Source organism: Nomascus leucogenys, chromosome 22a, assembly GCF_006542625.1.
Source record: "Nomascus leucogenys isolate Asia chromosome 22a, Asia_NLE_v1, whole genome shotgun sequence".
Classification (NCBI taxonomy): Eukaryota; Metazoa; Chordata; class Mammalia; order Primates; family Hylobatidae; genus Nomascus; species Nomascus leucogenys.
Genome location: NC_044402.1, coordinates 58,496,657 through 58,510,899, shown reverse-complemented (window position 1 = coordinate 58,510,899; position 14,243 = coordinate 58,496,657). Strand labels below are relative to the sequence as shown.

The following is a 14,243-nucleotide window of genomic DNA, read 5'->3' as shown; positions in this document are numbered from 1 at the left end:
CTCTCATAGTTCTACTTGAAAGAAAAAATGTAAAGCATTAAAATACTTAATAAATTTTTGGCTGGTACCTGCACACATTTAATTTAATCTCCCACCTTCCACATAGATCATTGATAAAATCATAGTAAACATAACCATTCATGATTCATTCTGTGGCAAGATACTCAACAAAGCTTAATTATGTTTACCACCTTGAACTAGAACAAGAAAAGAGACTGAAATATTTTAGACAGATTTTCAATCACTGGAGTATAACTTTTAAATAATCTTTCTGCTTCATTTTCCCCTAAGAAATTATATGAACAACTTAAATTTTGATATGCGAATTTTTAGGAATTCTAAATACAGCATTTTTACCTATCGGTATTACTTTATTATTTTTGTCTCCTAGTAGCACTAAATGTGTTATCCTATAGAAAATAAAAGGATGATAACCTGTACTTTCAGTAAACAGATAAAGAGTACATTTTAGTTATATTTATGGGCCAGGTGCAGTGGCTCACACCTGTAATCCCAGCACTTTGGGAGGCCAAGGCAGAAGGACTGCTTGAAGCCAGAAGTTTGAGACCAGCTTGGACAACATAGCAAGACTCCACCTCTATAAAAAATCAGCCAGGCATGGTGGCATGTTCTAGTTACTTGGAAGGCTGAGATGAAAAGATCGCTTGAGCCCAGGAGTTCAAAGCTGCAGTGAGCTCTGACTGTGCCACTGCATTCCAGCTTGGGTGACAGACCAAGACTCCCATCTCTTAAAAATATATGTATTCTATCTACACACAACACAATAACACCCCTTCCAGAAATGGTGGCATTTTATAATAACACACTGAGACTATGTCGGTTATTCATAACACACCCAAACTATAAACATCTGAATTCTAAGGAGTTTCTTGTTTCAACCACGCGTAAAAGTTTGTAAATTCTATGTAAAAAGTCTTATGTTCCTACCTTTTAAGAACCTAATAATTTGCAAATCCCCTTCTGAAATATGTGGTATATAATGTTAAAGCAGTAAGGGACATCAGATGTAACATAATGCAAACTACACACCACATACACTAAACACCCACCACCCCTACCAAAATTAAAAGGCAAATTATTTGCTCAAGGTCTCACAGGGCAAAAAAAAAAAAAGGCAGTATCAGGGTAACTCCAGGTATCCTGACTCCAAATGTGTTTTATTCCTCCTGCTACATCATGTTGTCTTCATTAAAAAGAACAAGATACAGCCTCCTTTCGGGCTGGAACACCTCAGGTTTTCAAGGAGTTCTGACCAGCAAAAAAAACCTGAGAGAAAAAAGTAGAATGGGAAGCTGAGTATGGTGACTCTTGCTTGAAATCCCAGCACTTTGGGAGGCAGAGGCAGGAGGATCGTTTGAGCCCAGGAGTTCAAGACCAGCCTGGGCAACATAGTGAGACCTCCATCTCTACAAAAACTACAAAATTTAGCCAGGCATGGTGGCATGCACCTGTAGTCCCAGCTACTTGGGAGGCTGAGGTGGGAGGATCACTTGAGCCTGGGAGGTAGAAGCTGCAGTGACCTGTGATTGTTCCACTGCACTCCGGCCTGGGCGACAGAGCAAGACCCTGTCTCAAAAAAAAAAAAAAAAAAAAAAAAAAAAAAGGTAGGATGGGGAGCATGTTCCCAGCCCCAACCTGAGAGACGAAGCAGGAAGTACTGGGTCTCTGACAGTAGAGAAAGGAATAAGGAAAGTCTCTCAGCTGACACCAGGGAGGGATCCAGAGAAAAGCCAGGTCCTCTCCCCCTGCTACCAGAAGGAAATGAGCCATGGATCCAGCTCTGGATTTTCTGAATGGAATGAATAAAACCTCAGGATGCTATAGCATCATCAATATTATGCCTTGGTTTCCTAACAGAACATGTTAAGGAAATGTGCTATTATGAGGTCCATTTAAGTCAATTTAAAGAGAAACTGTGAAGCAAATCCATCTGTAAATTGGATACTATCTTTCATTTAAAATGGAGAAGAAAAAAACAAAGCTTAAAGTTAACTACCAGCTGATGATGAAACTGTGTCAGCCTTATTTTCCCATTCGCCTGGTAAACGCAAGGTGACCTGCCAAAGGTCTTTCTCATTTTCACCAACCACAATCTTATATATCAATGTCAAGGCCACTTTGAAAACAAGAGAAAGCACTCACTTCTTTACTAATAGATAATGTGATTAGAAATATAAGTTCCTTGATAAGACAAAAGCAGGCCAGGCACAGTGGTTCACACCTGTAATCCCAGCACTTTGGGAGGCCAAGGCAGGTATATCACTTGAGGCCAGGAGTTTGAGACCAGCCTGGCCAATATGGTGAAACCCCATCTCTACCGAAAATACGAAAAAAAAAAAACATCAGCCAGGCGTGGTGGAGCACACCTGTAGTCCCAGCTACTCAGGAGGCTGAGGCATGAGAACTGCTTGAACCCAGAAGGTGGAGACTGCAGTGAGCTGAGATCACACCACTGCACTCCAGCCTGGGCGACAGAAACAGACTCTGACTCACAAAAAAAAAAAAAAAAAAAAAAAAAGAAAAGAAAATATTCTGTGGTAACTGATACAAATCTGACAAAAATAATTCTTCACAGTTCTATAATATGGATAGCATGTTTTTTAAACAGCTTAATTTTATATCAGGCTTTTCTTGTTGTTTGTTTGAAACTGGAATTACTCCCTTAAAAATAAATTCAAATGTTTTTCTACCTGCTAAAAAAAGAAGTGAAACAAATGTCTCAATCAGGTCATAACTCATTCTAATTAAGATGAAAATTTACTAATAAATCTAAAATAAATTTTTTCAGAAAAACATCTAAAAATAGTAAACCCGAAACATAAACTGTATTCTATAGGAGGAGAAAACATTCTGAGGTAAATCTTACAAGGGATGAAATATTTCAAATGAGAGATCTAAGCTAAGATTTACTTGCCAATAAAACAGCTTTTAATATTCTGAAACATGTGTGCTAAATAAAGTAGACAAACGTTTTAAATGTGGGACATTATAGAAAATCTCAAACTCTGCCGTAAAACATTGGAATGAAACAGTCTTGAATATCAAACCTCAGAATATGCTACCATATTACAACCCTAGATGCAAATATTCTCATTTAATTTAAAATGTCCACTTACGAAGCAAATACTTTTTAAAATTCCATGTTAATATACTTAATTCTTATGCTATTTCTTAAGAAATACAAATTTGCCTAAAGAAACTACAAAGAAATACTAAAAATATTCCAGTTCTTTTACCTACCAACAGTTACTCTTTTATAATACGAATAAAACACGTATAAATAATAAAACTAGTTTCCTACTATTTAAAAAGCAATTGAACTATAAATTTGAGATACATTTTTCAGAAAAACATTCTTTTAAGCCAGCTGAATTTCAGAAAAACAGTTCTTAATGGATGATTGCTATAGCAAAGGAGGGGAAACGAGAATTCAGAAATGAGATGGCGTTTCTGTGGCTGCTCCTTAATATTTTACTATTTGTTTTTACAGGTCTATTCCTTCTGTGGAAATTTTTCTAATCCATTATACTAGAGTTTCATTATGATGCTGTTCTTTGGAATCCAAGATTATATGCCCCAAGAGATTAAAACTTCAATCATTAAGAACCTTGTAGGTATTAAAACAGACCTATCTTATTTTAAGCATGAGAAAAAGAAAAGTTACCATGTAGTCAAATAAAATAAAAATCTGTATCTTTCATTACTCATGTAAAGAAATTACTAAGTCTATACATGCTTTTTATATTACTAACTCAAAAATACATTGATTCTCAAAGAGAAAATAAAAACAAGAAAGCAGTAATTGTGATGGTCTCAATATATAGACAAAACTACACATTATTTATTATATAAACAAATATAGGTTCGCATAATGAAGGCATATTTCTAAATTATTTCATTTTTAAAATGCAAAATTCATGTATGTGGAAAATGAGCAAAGAAAACTATTTCACTTTGTTAAGTTTTACTTTTACCATTATACAAGGTATTTTTGTACGAAATATGATGCTATTGCTCACTAAATAAATAAAAAGCAAAAACACTCTTTGATCACAATCCTTCCACAAATGGAAGGACTGAGAGAATGACAGAATGCTTCTATTTGGGGATGTTGCTGCATTAAAAATTAGCAGAGACCGTCCTGGTGACAGAAATAGCACCTGCCACTAACAGTCCTGCAGAGCAGGATTTAACCTCCTCATAAGTCTATGACAGACCAAAGAAAACACTTAATTTGAGGCATCTCTTTTTCCACCCTGTTCACAATGCAGCAGTTTCCTTCAACAGCATTTGTCACAGCAAGTTACAGCTGTGCTTTCAGAAAAGAAAAGCCTAATTGCACCATGCCACAGAACTATTAAAAGCAAACCCTGAAAAATGAAAATGAACTGTCTACTCTTAAGATATTTGGCAGAAGACTCCAAAGGTAACTCTAGCGGTATATTTGGTCAAAAATAACTAATGATATATTTAAAGTTTAATTGCTGAATCAAAATATTACTGAACAAAAAGAGTTAGAGGCAAAATATACACTGAAAGCTTTTATCTGTTTGTTCAGTGGTACTCCCACCATGTTCCAAAAATGATTTGAAGTCACTTACAGAATTACAGCAAGATAAATGAGAGGCAGGACGGTGGCAGAGACAGCACAGTGTAGGTGAGACACGAGGGGGCAAAGGCTGCAGAGCCACACAGCCGAGGTTAGAATCACCGCTCTGCCACTTACTATAATCCTGGTGTGGCCTTGGGCAAGTCGCTTATTCTCTGTGCACCCATTTCCTCATCCATAAAATAAAAATTATAATGTTTACTGCACTATGCAGATTAATTTAACATATATAAAGCATTTAGAACAGTATCTGGCAAGCAGAAAGTTTTATAGAAACATTAGCCTGAAAGGGAAAAGTAGGGAGGAGAACAGGGTATGAATAGAAAATGGAGCTATAAATAAAGCCAATGCACACAGCTTGCTATAATGTGCAGTATATATAAGACTTGTTTTTCTTTTATTCATAGTTGCCTGTCACACCAAGGTATACAAACACAAGTTTTAAATTTGAGGCATTTATAACCACTTTATTTTTACAGGGCAGGACAGCTTTAGTATATCATATCTACACTGAGTAAATTAATTAAGCACTGTATTTATCCAGCTTGAGTTTGTCATCTCTTTCCAAAAAGGATTATGACCAATTCAAGCAATTTTTAAATCACAGAAGTACTCCGCTTTTAGAACTGGGTGAAAGGTCTGTGCACACGTCCTTTAAAGATGATCCTCACAAAGAGATATGGAAGATGCCTCTGAAGCCCAAGTCCCAGCACCTCTGCCTCCCCTAAGTTCAGAGCTTGAGCCATTTCAGAGGACACCAGGAGGGCAACTAAGGTTAAACTAGCACAGCTGACCCTGAAAGTAGGTTATAAAATAATGTAAACATCTGGTTTCCCACTCTAATTTAAATATTTTAGCCAATAATTACCCAAACAATATCAACTATATTAAATGAAAAACACTGCAAGACTATTAAATAAAATGTGTTTAAATCTACAATTAGCAAATATTTGCTAGCATCTAAATAGACATCAGGCATTCAGGACACAAAGATGATTTCATACAATTTGGGTATTTGATAACAAAATGATGAAAGATCATGGTCTCATTCCCTGGCTCTGAAAAAAAGTAAGATTGAGTAATTTATTCTGCTTTTCTTTCTTCCTCCACTCTCCATGAGATTTTAGGGTTCTAGCAATAAATGTCCGTACAGAGCATCTCTGATCAAAGGGGCAACTTTAGGGTAGAAAAATAAACACCCTGAAGGGAGTACTCCCTCGATCTCATTAATATCACAATCTCTCCCCTAAAACTTCCTGCTGACTTAATTCCAATTTTATATCCCCCTTTACTGAAGTCGGTTCAATAACATGAGGTAAACCCAAATTCACAGGGGTTAATCAGCTGATGAAAATTTAAGAACCTTGACAAACTGCTTACCTGATATTTTTTTTTGCTTTCTGTAGCACCAAACTAATGCAAAAAGTACTTCAATACTCTTTGAGGAGAATAGTGAGACCTGTTTCTAGAGCCCCTTTAATATGCCCTCTTTTGCACACAGAAGAGGCTTCATCCACTTCATGCAGATTCAGCCAATAAAGAGATTTAGCAGAGCACCCAAAAGCTGTGGCATGTGTAAGCACACTTATCTTTGTCCCTAATGTATTATTATAGGCCTATGGTTCAATTGCATAGCAATAGCACTCTTTTGTAATTGTTCTGGTTGCTCATTATAAGCATCCTGGCAGTTTATTAACAAGCCTTATCTATGAAATAAACAGTACCAAAGGAATCCCCTATCACGTGCAGGACTGAGGTGATATTAGTTAGCAGGAGACACTCGACAAGCCTCAAAGTTCGCAGTTGGGTTGGTCTATGTTTCCCTTAATTTCAAATTTCCTATGTTCGTAAATACATTCTAAGTAGAAGGAGAAAGCTATTTTAAATAGGCTGATTTTTTTTTGCTTTTTGTATGCTCTTCAGAATATTCCTACCATATATGAAGTACAGCTTGTTAGCAATAATGTTCATATTTATTTTTAAAATTCTCTCCTGAAGATCTTTGTAGTCTCTGCTTGATTATAATTTCACAATGTTCCAAAAACCAAGTACAAATGCAGCCTCTGTGAAACCCTGCTCAGAGAACTCACCTACCAAGGAATGCCCAGACTCCTGACCCATGGAAATAGTGAGATAATAAATGGGTGTAGCTTTAAGCCACTTACACACACACACATACACACACAAAATAAATTAAATATTTTTTTTAATGAGGAGGGAAAAAGGACTAAAAATACTTATAAAAAAAAAACTAACAAGGACTACTACTTTTCACTCTGGCATCTTCCTTTCTAACGATAGCGTCTCTTCAGGTAACCTTACTGATCTAACATTATAATTTTCTTAAATGAACAAGAATAGAAATAGTTCTATTAATAAAAGCAACTTCACGACTTAAACCAACTAAGAAAATAACATAGCCTTTCTAAAAGAATCTAAGGGCCATATGACTTTATCTTACTTTTCAGATGAAGAAGACAAAAGATGTTCATTAGACATGCAGGTTGGATGTTTGGAAAGCAATTTATGAAAATAAAACTTTGATGGGATACTGTGGGAAAAAAATGTTTTCTTTTGTTTGTTTTGTTTCAATAACCTTAGCATTTTATTACAAAACTCTACAGCAAAATATCAAGTCATATTTCCTTTGAGTATTTCCCCCTTCTTATTCAAAACAGTATATAATTAGCCAAGTTTGTCATACTTCATTTTTCATGAAATCATATTTTTATGTGTTAAAGGAAATCGTGATGATTTCTCTAAAGGTTGCAGACACCATCTCTGGTCTCCATTATGATAAACCAATACGGGAATGGTTGTGCTACCTGGTATTTTACCTTAAAGTTCTAAAAATTTCTGTGGCAAGCAGAATAATAGTTCCCCAAAGATGTTCATATCCTAATCTCAGAACCCATGAATACGTTACCCTAAGTGGCAAATGGGACTTTGCAAATACCATTAAGTTAAGGATCTTGAGATGGGGAGACTAGCCCGGATTATCCAGGTGGACTCAATGTAATCATAAGGGTTATCAAAAGAGGGAGGTGGAGAATCAGAGTGACAGAAGATGGGAAAATGAAGCAGTGGTGGAAGTAACGTAGTCATTAGCCAAGGAATGAAGCCCGTCTCTAGAAACCTGAAAATGCAAGGAAATGAACGTTCCCCAACAATGTCCAGAAGGAACACAATTTTGCTGATACCTGTAAGGTCCATTTTGAACTAATGACCTCCAGAAGTGTAAGGTAATACATTTGTGTTGTTTCAGCTACTAAGTTTGTGATTATTTGTTATAGCAACAATAGGAAACTAATACAATTTCCTTCTGGGGAAATTGCCAATTTTTTTAAAAAAACAAGGACCACTGCTATCATGAAGGGAAGGAGGGAAAGCAGGGGGGAAACTAAGGTTCAGAAGGAAACGTTTCTGCCTCCTGGAGGCTCAGCAAAGGAAACACGGGTGTATATATAACACGGGTAATACATACTGTTTGTATTTTTTATTATAATAGATTGATCTGTGATGGCATGAGAAGTCATAAGACAAACCAAATGGAGCAACAATCATTAACCTTTTCCATAGTAAACACCCTTTTTACTGCATCTTATGCTCCATCCTTCATAGCCCCAATGATTTGAAGAGTGTGTCATCTCCCAAATGAACTAAACATAATAATCATTGATTTTCCTTTTTAATAAGTATAAGACATACTGCATTGTCAGTCAGATATATGCTGATCAACATAAAATTCAGAGTACTATAACTTCAGCCAAAAACTTAATATTCTGGCCAACTTTATTTGGGATGTTTCTGGAATACAGAAAAGGGTTCTGATCCCAAAGGTTTCAAAGTACTCTGATATGTAACCAATGTCATAGAGCAATACTATTTACCTTTTAGTGAACTGCATACTTTCCATAGGAACTGGTTTCCTACCACCCCCGCCAACTGCTTTTTCCGAATTGCTGAATAAGAAAGCTTTTACTTTGATGAATAACGCACGTATACACTTAGCACTGGGTCTGACCCTGGGTCGTCATTCAATCAATGTTTGTCCATTTTTCCCACCTTTACCCTTACTGACTTTTCCATCTTCAGAAAAAAATGCTACAGCAAGGTCTTACTTATGTATACCAAGGACGACAAGTCTAGTAATGCAACTAAAACACTTCTTTCAAGCCATTTCAGAAATTTCAAATTCCTAAACTCCAAAATGCAGCTGTCAGCACCAGAAATATTGTTCTGATACATTTTATTATTTCTCAAAATAATTCACAACATTCATCAGAAGTATATTTGAGCTCTGACATGGCTAAAACATTTACCAGAGAGGAGAAAGAGATGGCAAACTGGGAAAAGCCGCAAAGGAAAAACATCAGTCTCTGAACTTCCAGGGTACACTGTTCCTCAACAAGGTTTGTAGATAAAACAGCTCAATGCATTAAAACATCACTACTTGTAACTTAAAGGTTCTAGAAATTACACAGAGATTTCTCATAATTTCAGTAGGTCTCTTAAGTTTAAGAACCTCCATTTTACTTAGTGAAATTATATGCAATGGCATACATTGATTATAATTAAGAAAAAAGTAATTTATTAGGCCTCTTCATCCTTGTTTGAACTTAGGGAGTTTTAATAACAAAATGTCTCTAACTACATAATCAGAAACACTTTCTTTAAAAATTCAATTATTTAAACACAACATTAGAAAATAGCTTAGTATAAGCAAAAGGACAAGAAATATTTATGTACTTTATTAAAATGTATAAAAAGTTAACAGGTACTAAAATAACATTTATAGAGCCCTGCTACGTGTCAGACACTCTGCAAGGGTTGGGTTAATATTGCAATGAACAAAATGGACACTGTCCGTGCCTTCAATGTTTACTGGCCATTGTTAGTTCTTTTCTTATGAACTGCCTATTGAAGTCTCTGGTCTGTTTTTCTACTGAAGAGAGAATAGCTTTTCTTGTTGATTTATATAAGCATTCATATATTAAGGATAGTAACATTTTGTCATAAACAAAACTCAAATAAAATCCAAACAATTATTGAAACAAGTCATAAAATAATTCCGAACCATGAGTAATTTACTTAAAATTTATCATAGCTACTACTGCCTCACATTCAAGAACATCTGTAACCTCAACAGGCAGTATGGCAAGGTGCTTAAGAACACAGGCTCTAGAAACAGATGGCCTGTTTAGAATCCCAGCTCTGCTGTTTTCAAACTGTAACCTCAGGTAAGTTATTTAACCACTATGTGATTCAATTATAGGAACTGCAAAATAAGGATACTTTAAGTACCTACTTCAAGTCATTGCTTTGAGGATGACATAATTCACAGAAAACACTTATACTATGCTTGGAAGGCAGTGTACACTTTCTGTAAGGGTTACCTGTTTTCAGTAGTATGTTAGAGCCAACTCATAACAACTTGAGAGTGGATTGTTGAATTTTCACAATTGTGTTAGCCAATTGTTAAGCAAAGCCATCATTAAAAATTAAATTACATCAGCCTTCAATTAAATAAATTACACCAACAACAAAGATAATAAATATTCAAAACCCATTACTTAACTAATTTCTTTACATTTACTATTATCTTTACACGAGTTTATTTACATCTAGTCCATCTGCATAGTGGAAATACTATATGATATAGATATGCTACTGCATATCTCTTCCCAACTCTGCACTCAGTGACATCAACTTGGTCACCCGAAATCAGCCATAGTAAAAGTATTCACACCAGAAAATGAACAAATGCTATATAAATCAAGACTTTTTCCCCAAATAGCTGGTTGCCAAATACTTACCAGTACATTACTGCCTATTATTATAGTGATTATTACAACAAATTATCTCTAATTTCTTTCACTTTTAGTTTCTTTTTCACAGAAAAACAAAAGATGACAAATCTAAATGTTAGTTATCTTTACTTCTTCTCCCTATATGTTGCTGTGTATACAAATTTGACTGCCAAGCTGAGGTTCCCTTTCAAAACTGTGTCCCTAAAGGACCACATACCTTTGCCTACAATTACACCAGACAGAGGCCTTGCCTTTTCCAAACTGCCAAGGCCCAACAGATTCAGTATTCTTTTTAAAATAACAAGGCTAATCTGCCATGGTTCAATATGGAGGCCACCTTAAGGAGATAAAAGTGCCAAACTGTCATCAGATACAGTCCATACACCTCTTAAAATTGTTTTGACCTTCTGACATTACTTAGCAACTCAAGTCAATATCAAACAGGACCACAGTTACTCTAGCTGAAACACAAATATTAACTTTCAAAATAATGGTCAGGTACTCCAATTGCTCACTGCATGTCTTCTGTTGGGATCTAGTGCAATACATGGCATAAATAATGTGTTCAAAAGGATCAGCTAAGTACTTCGATTCATGTCAAATGTGTGGTAATGTTTACACAGCACAGACTGAAGCTTGCAAGGAAGCAAGCTGGCTGGGCCCTCAAGACTCACCCTATGTGTTCAGGATCAGGAGGTAGAAGTATACTGCATATGTCTGGGGGCTTAAAGAGTACAAGGACTTTCTCTGGGCAGCATGATTAAGTGGAAAAAGCATTAAACCAGAAATGAGAATACCTGGGCTCCAGCTCCAACTCTACTACTAACTAGTTCTATGAGCTGAATATCTCTGAACCTAATTCTTCTCAGAAATAAAATGCAGGAGCTAAATTATACAATCTTGGCATTATGATTCTGCCCTATTATTATTCAGAATAAATGTACTGTCACTACAAAAAGAATCTTTCCTCTCTTACTGCCCTATGAAAACAGTTTTATTAAACTGATCCAAATTTAAATATCACATAGGAACATTCACATTAGTAGGCAAATATAGAAATCTGACCTATCATGTCTTAATTCTCCAGCTACGACCCAACTTTAATATTTTTAGGGTTAGCTTAACACAAAGGCAAATACATGAACTCAGACTATACTTTTTTCCCTGCTATACCATCACCAAGCTCAGTCCAGAGCTTCCATCCAAGTTTTCCATCAAAGACTTTCATCAAAGTCTTTAATATACACTTTATCCACATGTTTATTAAGAGAGATGTGGATAGAGTATATTAAAGACTGCGGATTATAAGCCCACAACATTTCTATAGTCTATCTAATTCTAAAGAAAATTCATGCAAATCTTATGTACATGTGAGTTTTATTTAAAGAGAAAAGGAGGACATTCTGCCTCTGGGCATGATACAGAGACGGGATTTATTCTCCACTTTAGTAAATAACTAAATATACAGACACAAATTTATGAAATCACAGTTCTGGGGCAATAAACAACACGCAGCACAGGGGAGTGTCATCTCTGAGAAAAGAGAAATAGACAAGGTGAGTCCTACTATTACCCTCAGCTTACTGCCTGGAGAGCTTCCAGGATATGGTACAGGAAGAAGAAACCAGGGAGGGGATGGGACGCAAGGGGAGGCAGCAGTTCTCCCTCAGGTGAAGAGACAGTTCATCTGAGGAGGTCAAGACAACTAGAATTTGCAGAGCAGAGAACCAAAAGAGACTGCACAAAAGCAAACCCCAGAGATCTGCAAGGGGTTGCATTCTTACCTGAGTACTATGTATATGCGTGTAGGGAAACTGTAGGAAGCCAGGTGAAGAACCATCAGAAAGGAGTAGGCAGAATCAAGAGTATTGCCTCTGAAGTAAAAAGTAAAAGTTCATAGCAACAAAACTTTCCCAGATCCTCAAAAAAATCATTAAAATGGTAGAATAGGTAACATTAAATTTCCTGTTACCTGAAGTTGCTATATATGTGCTGGCCCTAGCAGTATACCTCTAGACCTTTTATATTTAGAGGTTCTAGAACTATATACAGCCACTTTTTAAAAAATGCTACACTATTATTTATTATTTTATTTATTTATTTATTGAGAAGGAGTCTCGTTCTGTCACCCAGGCTGGAGTGCAGTGGCGCAATCTTGGCTCACTGCAACCTCCGAATCCCGAGTTCAAGGAGAATCCTCCTGCCTCAGCCTCCCGAGTAGCTGGGACTACAGGTGCCCGCTACCACGCCTGGCTAATTTTTTTTTGTATTTTTAGTAGAGACATGATTTCACCATGTTGGCCAGGCTGGTGTCCAACTCCTGGCCTCAAGTGATCCACCTGCCTCGACATCCCAAAGTGCTGGGATTACAGGTGGTGAGCCTACACTATCTCTAAAGTAAACAAAGAACACCCTGGGACAACACTATTCTCTGAGTTCCCAACAAATTTCTAAGTAAGTCTGTCCGTGAATTTTGCCATTGTTGTCTAAAGGCACACTCCTATTCTGAGCCTCCCCTCAGTATTTTTGTTCCACATGTTCCAGCACTATGTTACTTTTATCTAAATTGAATCTTTTCTCCCTAGAATTTTTGTCCTTAACTGTGGCAACAGTTCATTTTGCCTATCTTCCACATAAAGAAATTATGTAGCATGAAATAAGGTAATGTGTATAATTTTTTTTGTTTTTTTTTTGTCATGGAGTCTCGCTCTATTGGCAGGCTGGAGTGCAGTGCTGCGATCTCAGCTCACTGCAACCTCCACCTCCTGGATTCAAGCAATTCTCCTGCTTCAGCCTCCCTAGTAGCTGGGACTACAGGTACACGCCACCACACCCAGCTCATTTTTGTATTTTTATTAGAGACGGGGTTTCACCATGTTGGCCAGGATGATCTCGATCTCTGGACCTCGTGATCCGCCCACCTCGGCCTTCCAAAGCGCTGGGATTACAGGGGTGAGCCACCACGCCTGGCCTGTATAATTCTTGAAAATTACAAAACTTACTTCAAACTTCATCTGCTTGGCAATTTTTAAATTGCTGGGAGAAAATTAGTGAAGGTAGTGGACTTGACTGGAACTATTATCTAGAGTTAGCTTGGTTAAGAAACTGAATTCAGAAAATCTTAAGAGCCCAAAACCCTCAGTAGAAATTCATTCAACCTTTTTAGAAAAAATAATTATTGAGTATTTACAATATGCCAAGCACCATGATAAGCAGCAGAAGTATTAAAAAGACTTACATAAAAAATATTTTCTGTAGTTTTCTAACTTGCTTTTGCAAACATCAAAAGTATTCTATCTTCTGTTTTTATAAACAAATATGCAACTTGCTTTTCTCTAATCTCCCTACTATTTCCATATCATCTCTTAGTATCAGGTGTTTCCTTACAACTGTGGGGTTAATTTCTATTACAATTCGCAGAAATAGAAGTTGCACTGCATAGGACTCTACTAAAATTTCTTTATCCCTACTGTTGGAGAATTAAAACTATGAAACAAGATAATGGGTACAGAACACACTAGGCTCACCAGGTAAAGGGTTCAAGAAAGTGGCTCTTAAGAGTACTTCATTTGTACTGCATATACAGCACCTTAATTGTCCCGTGACAAATCGTGCTGGTTTTCCCCAACAGACTGAGATCTCCTAAAGGAAAGCACCATCATCTTTTTTCATCTTTGTATATGTCATGGCACTCAATAACACTATATATAATTTATTAAATAAATGAATGAAAAAAGTAAAGTTAGATAAGAAACAAAACAAACAGATCCTTTAGCTTAGGACGGCCCTTCTTAGGGACCAAT

At 36.4% G+C, this 14,243-nt stretch overlaps 1 protein-coding gene across 22 annotated transcripts in view; it reads right to left on the bottom strand.

Moving 5' to 3' along the window:
- DST (dystonin) overlaps positions 1-14,243 on the bottom strand; it is a 492,147-nt gene that overhangs the window by 345,350 nt on the left and 132,554 nt on the right. The gene's annotated exons all lie outside the window — the stretch shown is intronic.